Consider the following 9,964-nt stretch of genomic DNA (forward strand, 5'->3'; position numbering starts at 1 on the left):
CTTTTATTGGAACTATGTTTCTATTTATTTTTGTTTCTAATTGGTCAGGCGCCCTTTTACCTTGGAAAATCATACAATTACCTCATGGGGAGTTAGCCGCACCCACGAATGATATAAATACTACTGTTGCTTTGGCTTTACTCACGTCAGTGGCATATTTCTATGCAGGTCTTACCAAAAATGGATTGAGTTATTTCGGGAAATATATTCAACCAACTCCAATTCTTTTACCTATTAATATCTTAGAAGATTTCACAAAGCCCCTATCACTTAGTTTTCGACTTTTCGGAAATATATTAGCCGATGAATTAGTAGTTGTTGTTCTTGTTTCTTTAGTACCTTCAGTGGTTCCTATCCCCGTCATGTTCCTTGGATTATTTACAAGTGGTATTCAAGCTCTTATTTTTGCAACTTTAGCCGCGGCTTATATAGGTGAATCCATGGAGGGCCACCATTGACTAGTTTTCTAAATAGTCTTTTTTTTAGTTTAACCTAAGGCAATGGTGCGTGGCTAAACAAAAAATGAAATTCGGAAATGAAAATATACAACTACACTATATACGATCTAGAGTAATAGAAAAAAAAGATTACAATAAAGATTACAATATTGATATTATTACAATATTGATATTAGAGTAGAGAATTGAAAGAAAAAAAAAGGAAAGAGATCTCAAAGATCTTTTTCCTAAAATTCCCGTTTGGTCCATTTATATCATAATCATACCATCCCCTCAATGATAGATCATAGATTAGTCATCAAATCCAAATATTCACTATTCGGAGTCGTAATTTAACGAAGAAGTCTTGTGGTATTACGAGGTCTTATTAAATAAAAAAAGGATGTTCTATAGAATGATTCCCCTTTTCAGTTGATTTTATTCACCGATTGACCAAACGAAAATATTAATAAATAATAAATTGTATGAACTTAGATAAATCAAATCAATTTCTATGCAACGATTCGCCCCAATCAATTTATCCATTGATTATCTTATCAATTTAGGTTGCAGGATAATGATAAAAATGATAAAGAAGGGGGGAGGGAAAGGAGAATTTCTAAAAAGCGGGGTTCATAAATGGTTCGTAGAGGGGAGGTCGAACTAGGTATATGGAATTGAATAGCTATAAGTTAACTCTTGTCAAGGGTTAGACGCATACTTATCAAATTGAATTGAAGATCAAGGAAGAGTTGGTTTACATTGTGGAAGAAAGACATGTATATGTGATATTAGATATTGACTAGTTATATACGAGCTAAAGATATATCTAATTTTCCCTACTAATCGAATGCGAATGTAGATGGGGATTCTATAGAAGTCCTTCTGTCTCATCTGTGACTGTGAGTTGAATAAACGGATGAAGTCAATAAAAAAATCAAAGAATTCAAAGAGCGATTCAGGACAAAGAAACGGAAAAACTAAAGTTGTATGGATTCACAAATACTTTATCGAGAGAAACTAAAAAAGAGATATCAAAGTCATTTTGATAATTCAAGAATGTTATTACTTGAATTCGAAGTTCATAGTTACTTCGACTGGATGAATCGTAGCAATGGAATAATTAAGTCATAGTTCATTGGTTGAATGTATCATTAACCATTTTTTTTTTGGTACGAGGAACTTATCATGAATCCACTGATTTCTGCCGCTTCCGTTATTGCTGCTGGATTGGCTGTAGGGCTTGCTTCTATTGGACCTGGAGTTGGTCAAGGTACTGCTGCGGGCCAAGCTGTAGAAGGTATCGCGAGACAGCCCGAGGCGGAGGGAAAAATACGAGGTACTTTATTGCTTAGTCTAGCTTTTATGGAAGCTTTAACAATTTATGGCCTGGTTGTAGCATTAGCACTTTTATTTGCTAATCCTTTTGTTTAATATTAGAAATATGAAAAATTTGGATTTTTCATATTTTATTGCCCTGGACTTGTGCTTTGTTTTTTCGAATTAGATAAAGGTTTCATTCCTAGAATTACTTATTCGTTGAGAAAATAACCCACGGGAAGGGCTGATTTGCAGATGAGGAATTAGCATACCAACTCGCTTTCATCCTTCCCGTTCGTGTTCGTAAGCCTTTTTTTAGTTTTTAAGAGGGGGTGCAACCAAGGAGATAATTCATGATTTCTAAATAGAATAGATTTTTGATTCGATTTAGAAAGTAGGAAACTATAACTATATATATAAAGAGGACAAAGTAATACAAAAAGAACTCTGTTCGATTTTTTAGTCTATCTATATGAGGAGAGAAGGTTCCATCGGAACAATTATTTATTTCAGTGTACCTATTCGCTTTTTTCAAAAAGGGGGGGCAGTATGGGGAGAAATGACAAGAAGATATTGGAACATTAATTTAGAAGAGATGATGGAAGCAGGAGTTCATTTTGGCCATGGTACTAGGAAATGGAATCCTAAAATGGCACCTTATATCTCTGCAAAACGTAAAGGTATTCATATTACAAATCTTACTAGAACTGCTCGTTTTTTATCAGAAGCTTGTGATTTGGTTTTTGATGCAGCAAGTAGGGGAAAACAATTCTTAATTGTTGGCACTAAAAATAAAGAAGCTGATTAAGTAGCATGGGCTGCAATAAGGGCTCGGTGTCATTATGTTAATAAAAAATGGCTCGGTGGTATGTTAACGAATTGGTCCACTACAGAAACGAGACTTCATAAGTTTAGAGACTTGAGAACTGAACAAAAAACAGGGGGGCTCAGCCGTCTTCCGAAAAGAGATGCGGCTATGTTGAAAAGACAATTATCTCATTTGCAAACATATCTGGGCGGGATTAAATATATGACAGGGTTACCCGATATTGTAATCATTGTTGATCAGCACGAAGAATATACGGCCCTTCAAGAATGTATCACATTGGGAATTCCAACAATTTGTTTAATCGATACAAATTGTGACCCCGATCTCGCAGATATTTCGATTCCAGCGAATGATGACGCTATATCTTCAATCCGATTAATTCTTAACAAATTAGTATTTGCAATTTGTGAGGGCCGCTCTGGCTATATAAGAAATCCGTGATTAATAATAAGATAAATAACTTATTTCATTTCGGAACCTTCATAGATTTATCGAATCGGTTACTATTTCTGAATCTAAAAAAAGAGAGAAAAATAACAAGGAATAGAATTTGATTAGTTGGTATTCAAAATATACGATTCAAGTAGTCAAGTCGAGAAAGAGATGGTTGAATCAAAATCATTTTGTTATATATATAGGGAGCCGCTAAAATAGAAACCACCTCCAGTTGTAAGAGCTACGAGAACCACTCTCAACCAATCAGGAAAAGGGGTAATTTGGTCATTTACTCTTAAATGTCTAATCTATTCTCTCTCTATTTAATGTGACTGACATTTACTCTCTCTCCTCTCATTTAATTTGGTCATCTCACATTTACTCTCTCATCTCTCATCTCCATTTCGAGATCTGGTTTAAATGGGTGGTTTTGGCCGATGATGATGATGACCAGTACCCCACACCCGGGTCTCCGATGATGATGGTGTTTCCGGCGACAACCACCAGCCAAACACTCCCCCCCTCCGTCTCTACAGTAATCACCGGCCACCCCCGCTAGCCGTCGATGATGATGATGACCATACCCACCCCGACTGACCATCACCGCTTATTTCTTATCACCTCGCCGCCGCACCCACCACCGGTCACATAAACCCACAGACTTCCACCTACCACCGACCATCTCTGATTAACCTCCATCCCGGCAACCACCTAACTCACCTCTCTGTTACACCACTGCCGCCCGACCACCGTGGGGCTCTGATTAACCTCCATCATGCCATCAGGTAGTTTCTGTGTTTTTTTTTCATGTTTTCAAAGACAAGATCTTCTGGTTGTTTTTCATGTTTTCAAAGAACAGTTCTTTTGAAAGTTTTGAATCTGGAAAAAATTTGATTTTTGTGGGTTTTGATCTGTTGATTCTGTTGATAGGTGTGGAATCAACTGTTGATATGTTGGGGATTTCTTTTGAAAGTTTTGGAATCAACTGTTGATTCTTTTGAAAGTTTCTTGGGGGTTTCTTTGATTTTTGTGGGTTTGATCTGTTGATGGGTGCGGTGGGTTTGGTGGTGTGGCAGTGGGTGCGGTGGGTGCGGGTGGTTTGGTGGTGTGGTAGTGGGTTTGGTGCTGTGGCGGTGGTTTTGGTGGTGTGTGGCAGTGGTTGATGTCGATGGCTCCGATGTTTGGGTTTTGAGGCCGACTGTTCCGATGTGCGGTGGGTGTGGTGGTGTGGCGGTGAGTGTGGTGGTGTGGTAGTGGGTTTGGTGGTGTGGCGGTGGGTTTCGTGGGTTTTGTGGGTTTTCATTTGTGTTCTGTTGAATCTGTAGGTTTTGATATGTTGGCTGTGGGCGGCGATGATGAAAAAAAAACGCCGATTTTGATGACGATGGCGCGGAAAGGACGGCGGAGGGTAGGTTTTTAAACCTGCAACCCCTTTTTTGCAGCCTTTTGATTATCGGTTAATCTGAGCCAAACCCTGTTTGATTTTCGAGATAGACTTTGTTTTGATGTTGTTGGTTTTTAATTTTCCCCCCCTAGTCGATGATGATAACAATATATCTGAGACGCTTCACCGAGTTTGCGATTTCTGGGTGCGTTCGTTTTTGCGTAAAAAAGTTTTTGTAAAAAAAAAAATAAACCGTAAACTTTTTGACGTAAACCGTAAACTTTTTAACGTAAAACGTAAAAAGTTTAGGTAAAACGTAAAAACGTAATTTTTTTTTACCAAAACGTAAAAAACGTTAACGTAAAAAACCTGAATTTAAAAATGTTAACCTAAAAAACGTGAACGTAAAAAACCGGCGCGTAAAACGTAAAAACGTAAAAAACGTTAACGTAAAAAAACCGTCGCATAAAACGTAAAAAACCGGTACGTAAAACGTAAATAACGTTAACGTAAAAAATGGCGCGCAAAACGTAAAAAAACGTTAACGTAAAAAACCGACGCGTAAAACGTAGAAAACCGGGGCGTAAAACGTAAAAAACGTAAAATAACGTTAACGTAAACGTACGGCGCGTAAAACGTAAAAAAACGTTAACGTAAAAAAACCGGGGCGTAAAACATAAAAACGGCGTGTTGAAAAAACGACGCGTTGAAAAACAGGGCGTAAAAAATGGCTCTTCAAAACGTTTTTTTAAAACTAATCTTAAAAAAAATATTATAAAAATCTGATTTCAAAAAAGTTTTTAAACTAAAAAATCAGTTTTTAATAAAAAATTATTAAGACAAAAAAAGTAATTAATGAATGGGACAAAAAAGACATTTAAAAATAATATATATAAAAAGACAAAAAAAAAGCAATTTTACCTAAATACCCTTTAACAATAAAATATTAAAAACATAATAAGACAAAAAATTTTTAATATTAATATTAACTACTTTTAATCTCATCCATTCATCTAGTTGATTTAAGGGCTAAAAAGTGGTTCCCATGGTTCTTACAACTAGAGGTGGTTTTCATTTTAGCGATCCCCTATGTATATATATATATATATATATATATATATATATATATATATATAGGATAATGTTATATGAAAAACCCTTCAATTTTAGAAAACCTTGCAAACCCAATGCATGGTCCACATTTATCCACGTGTCCCAGCCATCTTCATTTCTTTTTTGCTTTTGAGGGCACATTGGTCTTTTTATATTTTCACTTCTCTCCTCTTGTCAGATCACTAACTCTTTATTTGTCATTTGTAGAGCATCAAAAAGATCAAACTCTCTCTTTCTTATTTCACTTTCTTATCCATGTTTTATGTATCATTTTTCTTGATGAAGAAATCCAACATTTTACCAATCAAATTTAGACCGAAATGAAGAACAAAAATCAGATCGATCAATCCCTGACGAAGAACGTGGTTTTGTGATGAAGATGTTAATATATGAAGCCAGATCCACGTGAAAACCCCTTCCAGATCTTGTTCCATTCCCGTTTAGATCTCGTTTGTCCACATGTTTCATAATGTTGTTACAGATCTGAATATTTGTGAGTTTTTTACACTTTTTTAGTTTATATAAAATATGATTTGTATATGTTGTTTCAGATCTTGATATTTGTGAGTTTTTACACTCTTTTAGTTTTATGCAACATATGTTTTCATATATGTTTGATTCTGGGTATTTCGTATGGATTTTTCTGATTTTGTGGAGTTTATGTTAGTTGATAACTTGAGCATGTAGGTATGAACTTTTGAAAGATGATTATAAATATTAAAAATATTCATAAAACCTGGTTGTTAATAGGTTTTTGTGTAATGGTTGTTTTAGAGATGAAACATGATTTTTTTTTTTTTGTTAAAATGGTTCTTAAAAGGGGTAAATGTTTATGTAATTTGCAGGTTTTTATTTTTGTGTTAAAAAGTTATGCTTGGTTTGGTTGCTTGTTTGGGCTTTTGATCTGAATAGTAACTGTTTTTTGTTGGTTTGGTTGCTTTATTTGGGGCTTTTGATATGAATAGTAACTGTTTTTGTGATGTTGTTTGGGGCTATGAATGTGTTAATATTTCTGTCTGGTTAACGACTTAACGGTTATCTTATCTTTTTGTTATTAGACAGTGATGGATACAAGGGAAATAAGATCCAATTCTCGGGACCGTTGGTTTCGTTAAACGTGGATCAGATGCTCAAGGATCATGACCATGTTTATGTTACAGCACAACACAACTAACACGTGTTATAGTTTGAACTTCTCGGACATGCATGTGTTACATGTGACATGAAACCCATGTACAACGTAACACGTGTTACGTGTGACATGAAAACACATTTTTTTAACTTCCCTGGCATACGCACACCCACATGTTTACAAACCGTTTCAAGACCGACCCAAACAATAAAGCAAGGGTAGCCGCTGAAAAGCTAAGGCAACAAAGGTAGCCGCTGAAAAGCTAAGGCAGACTGTCAAAGGAAGCTCCATCATTTTCTTAGTGCTATGTATTTTCGTTTACTAGTAATATGTAATGTGAGACTCTTATTGTTTTATCTAGTACATGATGTTAAAACGGTATGGACTTAACACATTCTGGAAGTCTTAACACACGTTATTTCAGGTATACTATGTTGTTATTAAGTTACTATTGGAGTTTATGCATCCATTATGGAAGTCTTAACACACGTTATAATAGAGGCTTAACACACGTTATACATGTCAGGCGCGTAACACATGTTACAGTATGTATATACAAAATGGGTGTGCATACAAATCATTGGAGTTTATGCATCCATTCTTAGTACTATGTATTTTCGTTTACTAGTAATATGTAATGTGAGACTCTTATTGTTTTCTCTAGTACACGATGTTAAAACGGTCTAGACTTAACACATTTTCTGTTGGAGGCACCCGTATTTGTACCTCTGCTGTTACAGTTACTATTGAAGTAGGCGCTAGTCGGGCGGTGGAGTACCGACTAGCGATTAATCGGGATTAGTCGGATTGAGATATTTACATGTAATTTTTAATTATATATATGCACACCCATTTTTATCCGTGGTTTTTAAAGTAGACATGCTTTAACACCTTATTAACCAATTGTTTATAAGTAATTGGCATAAATTTATAAGGTTTGGTCAAAAAATAGCCGACGTATGCCAAAATTTGGCCAGAATAGGATCGTCATTGACCGCTTAGCAATTAATCGGTCGTTAATCAGTGAACCACCGATTAGTGATTAATCGGGGACTATTCGGAGACTAGTCGGGATTTTTACAACAATGGTGCTATGTATTTTCGTTTACTAGTAATATGTAATGTGAGACTCTTATTGTTTTCTCTAGTACACGATGTTAAAACGGTCTAGACTTACCACATTTTCTGTTGGAGGCGCCCGTATTTGTACCTCTGCTGTTACAGTTACTATTGAAGTCTATGCATCCATTCTGGAAGTCTTAACACATGTTATAATAGAGTCTTAACACACGTTATATTAGGTTTACTCTGTTGTTATTAAGTTACTATTGGAGTTTTTGCATCCATTATGGAAGTCTTAACACATGTTATAATAGATGCTTAACACACGTTATATATTTCAGTCGCTTAATACATGTTACAGTATGTATATACACATCATGGTGTTTTGGAAACCACTAGCTTATACATGACACCATGTTAAGTTAAACCAAGATTATAACAGAGTCTTAACACATTTTATCCCAGGTATACGGTGTTACGATATTAACTTGTATGTTCCATATTAACTTGTATGCTCCATATTAACTTGTACACGTGTTACGATCAGTATATGCACATCATAGTGTTTTGCAAACCACTTTCATATACATGAATACAAGTCGGGTTACAACAAGATTATAATGGATGCTTAACACATGTTATCATATGTATACAAGTGGGGTTACAACAATACTACGATATTAACTAAGCTCGCCACTAACACATGAATACAAGTCGGGTTACCACTTTTGATATACATGAATATAAGTCGGGTTATAATGGATGCTTACATGTTATCATATGTATACAAGTGGGGTTACAACAAGATTACGATATTAACTAAGCTCACCATTAAACTCATCGCCCCCGTCGACTGTTTTCACCCTTGTCACAAGTTAATCAATTACATGTTCCGAACAGACACATTGTAACACATGTTAGATCAATATATACACATCATGGTGTTTTGTAAACCACTAGCTTATACATGAATACATGTCAGGTTACAAAAAGATTATAACAGAGGCTTAACACATGTTATACATTCCAAAATGTGCAAAGCATGTTAGAAACGAACGAAAACTTGTTACAGCATGAAAACTTCTTTATGGATCTATTACAGTATGAATCACTAACACATGTTATAAACGAACGAAAACTTCTTTCCCAAAAGAGTTGACTTATTCAATGTCCCCGCATTAACGTCGCCTACATCCATCCAGCTTGTCAATTGAATATCTTTATGGATCTGTTTCTATAAATCAACACACGTTATATATCATTCTAACAGGTGCTTAACACATGTTATGGGTCTGTTTCTGTAAATAAAACAACCCAACAAAAAAAACACTAACTGTTCAGATCAAAAGCCCAAACCAGCAACCAAACCAACAAAAAAAACAATTATTGTTAAGATCAAAATCCCCAAACAAGCAACCAAACCAACAAAAAATCCTGTTCAAAATCTCATCCTAAACTTTTCGATTTATTTAAAATACATGAACATTAACCATTACTAGATCTTGATTGAAGACAGAGGAGAGGGGAGAGAGAGAGAGAGAGAGAGAGAACATTAACCATTACTAGATCTTGACTCCGACGACGTTCCGAACTCCGGCGCCACCAACCACCCACCCTCCACCACCTTCTACAACCACCCACTGTCGCCGCTATCAACCACCAACACCCCAGAATGAACCAGTCACCACCTTCCACCAACCACCAGATCTGCAACCACCATGGTCTTCTGCAACTGAATCATGCTTTGATCTGCAACCACCATCGTCTTCTGCAACTGAATCTGGAATTAGTATTTCTTGAAATCTTGAAGGTAGATATTTTAATTCTGAAATGAGACCATCTTCTTCTTGTTCTTCTTCACGTTTGTGGGGTGAGGGAGGAAAGAGATGTGATAATTGTGAGTAGAGAGTGGGAGAGAGAAAAAGGGATATGATTTTGAAATCTCTTATTTGATTTGACATTACAACATGGCAGATGAGTTTGTGATTTCCAATGCTCAAAAAGTATTTTTTACTACCCAAAATGCCCTTTATGCATTAATTTAAATCTAATATATACACCAAAAAAGGAGAGCCATTGATCTATTAAAGTGAAACCAAATCAAGGGTGAATCTAGGGTTTCCAAGGTTTCTTAAAAAAGATGGGGTTTCTTATAGAGCCCACCCCTATATATATATATATATATATATATATATATATATATATATATATATATATATATATATATATATATATATATATATATATAGGGG

The 9,964-nt window shown here is 35.5% G+C and overlaps 1 long non-coding RNA gene and 1 pseudogene across 1 annotated transcript; one reads left to right on the forward strand and one right to left on the reverse strand.

Moving 5' to 3' along the window:
* The first annotated feature begins 2,281 nt into the window (after nucleotides 1-2,281).
* On the forward strand, nucleotides 2,282-3,093 carry LOC118485460 (annotated as a pseudogene).
* A 5,621-nt stretch (nucleotides 3,094-8,714) lies between these two features.
* LOC118485461 lies at nucleotides 8,715-9,691 on the reverse strand. Its single transcript, XR_004876166.1, has 2 exons — nucleotides 9,270-9,691; nucleotides 8,715-8,946 (listed from the first exon to the last, which is right to left on the reverse strand). It is a non-coding gene; the product is annotated as an uncharacterized LOC118485461 (long non-coding RNA).
* Between the last annotated feature and the right edge of the window lie 273 nt (nucleotides 9,692-9,964).

Source organism: Helianthus annuus, chromosome 13, assembly GCF_002127325.2.
Source record: "Helianthus annuus cultivar XRQ/B chromosome 13, HanXRQr2.0-SUNRISE, whole genome shotgun sequence".
Lineage (NCBI taxonomy): Eukaryota > Viridiplantae > Streptophyta > Magnoliopsida > Asterales > Asteraceae > Helianthus > Helianthus annuus.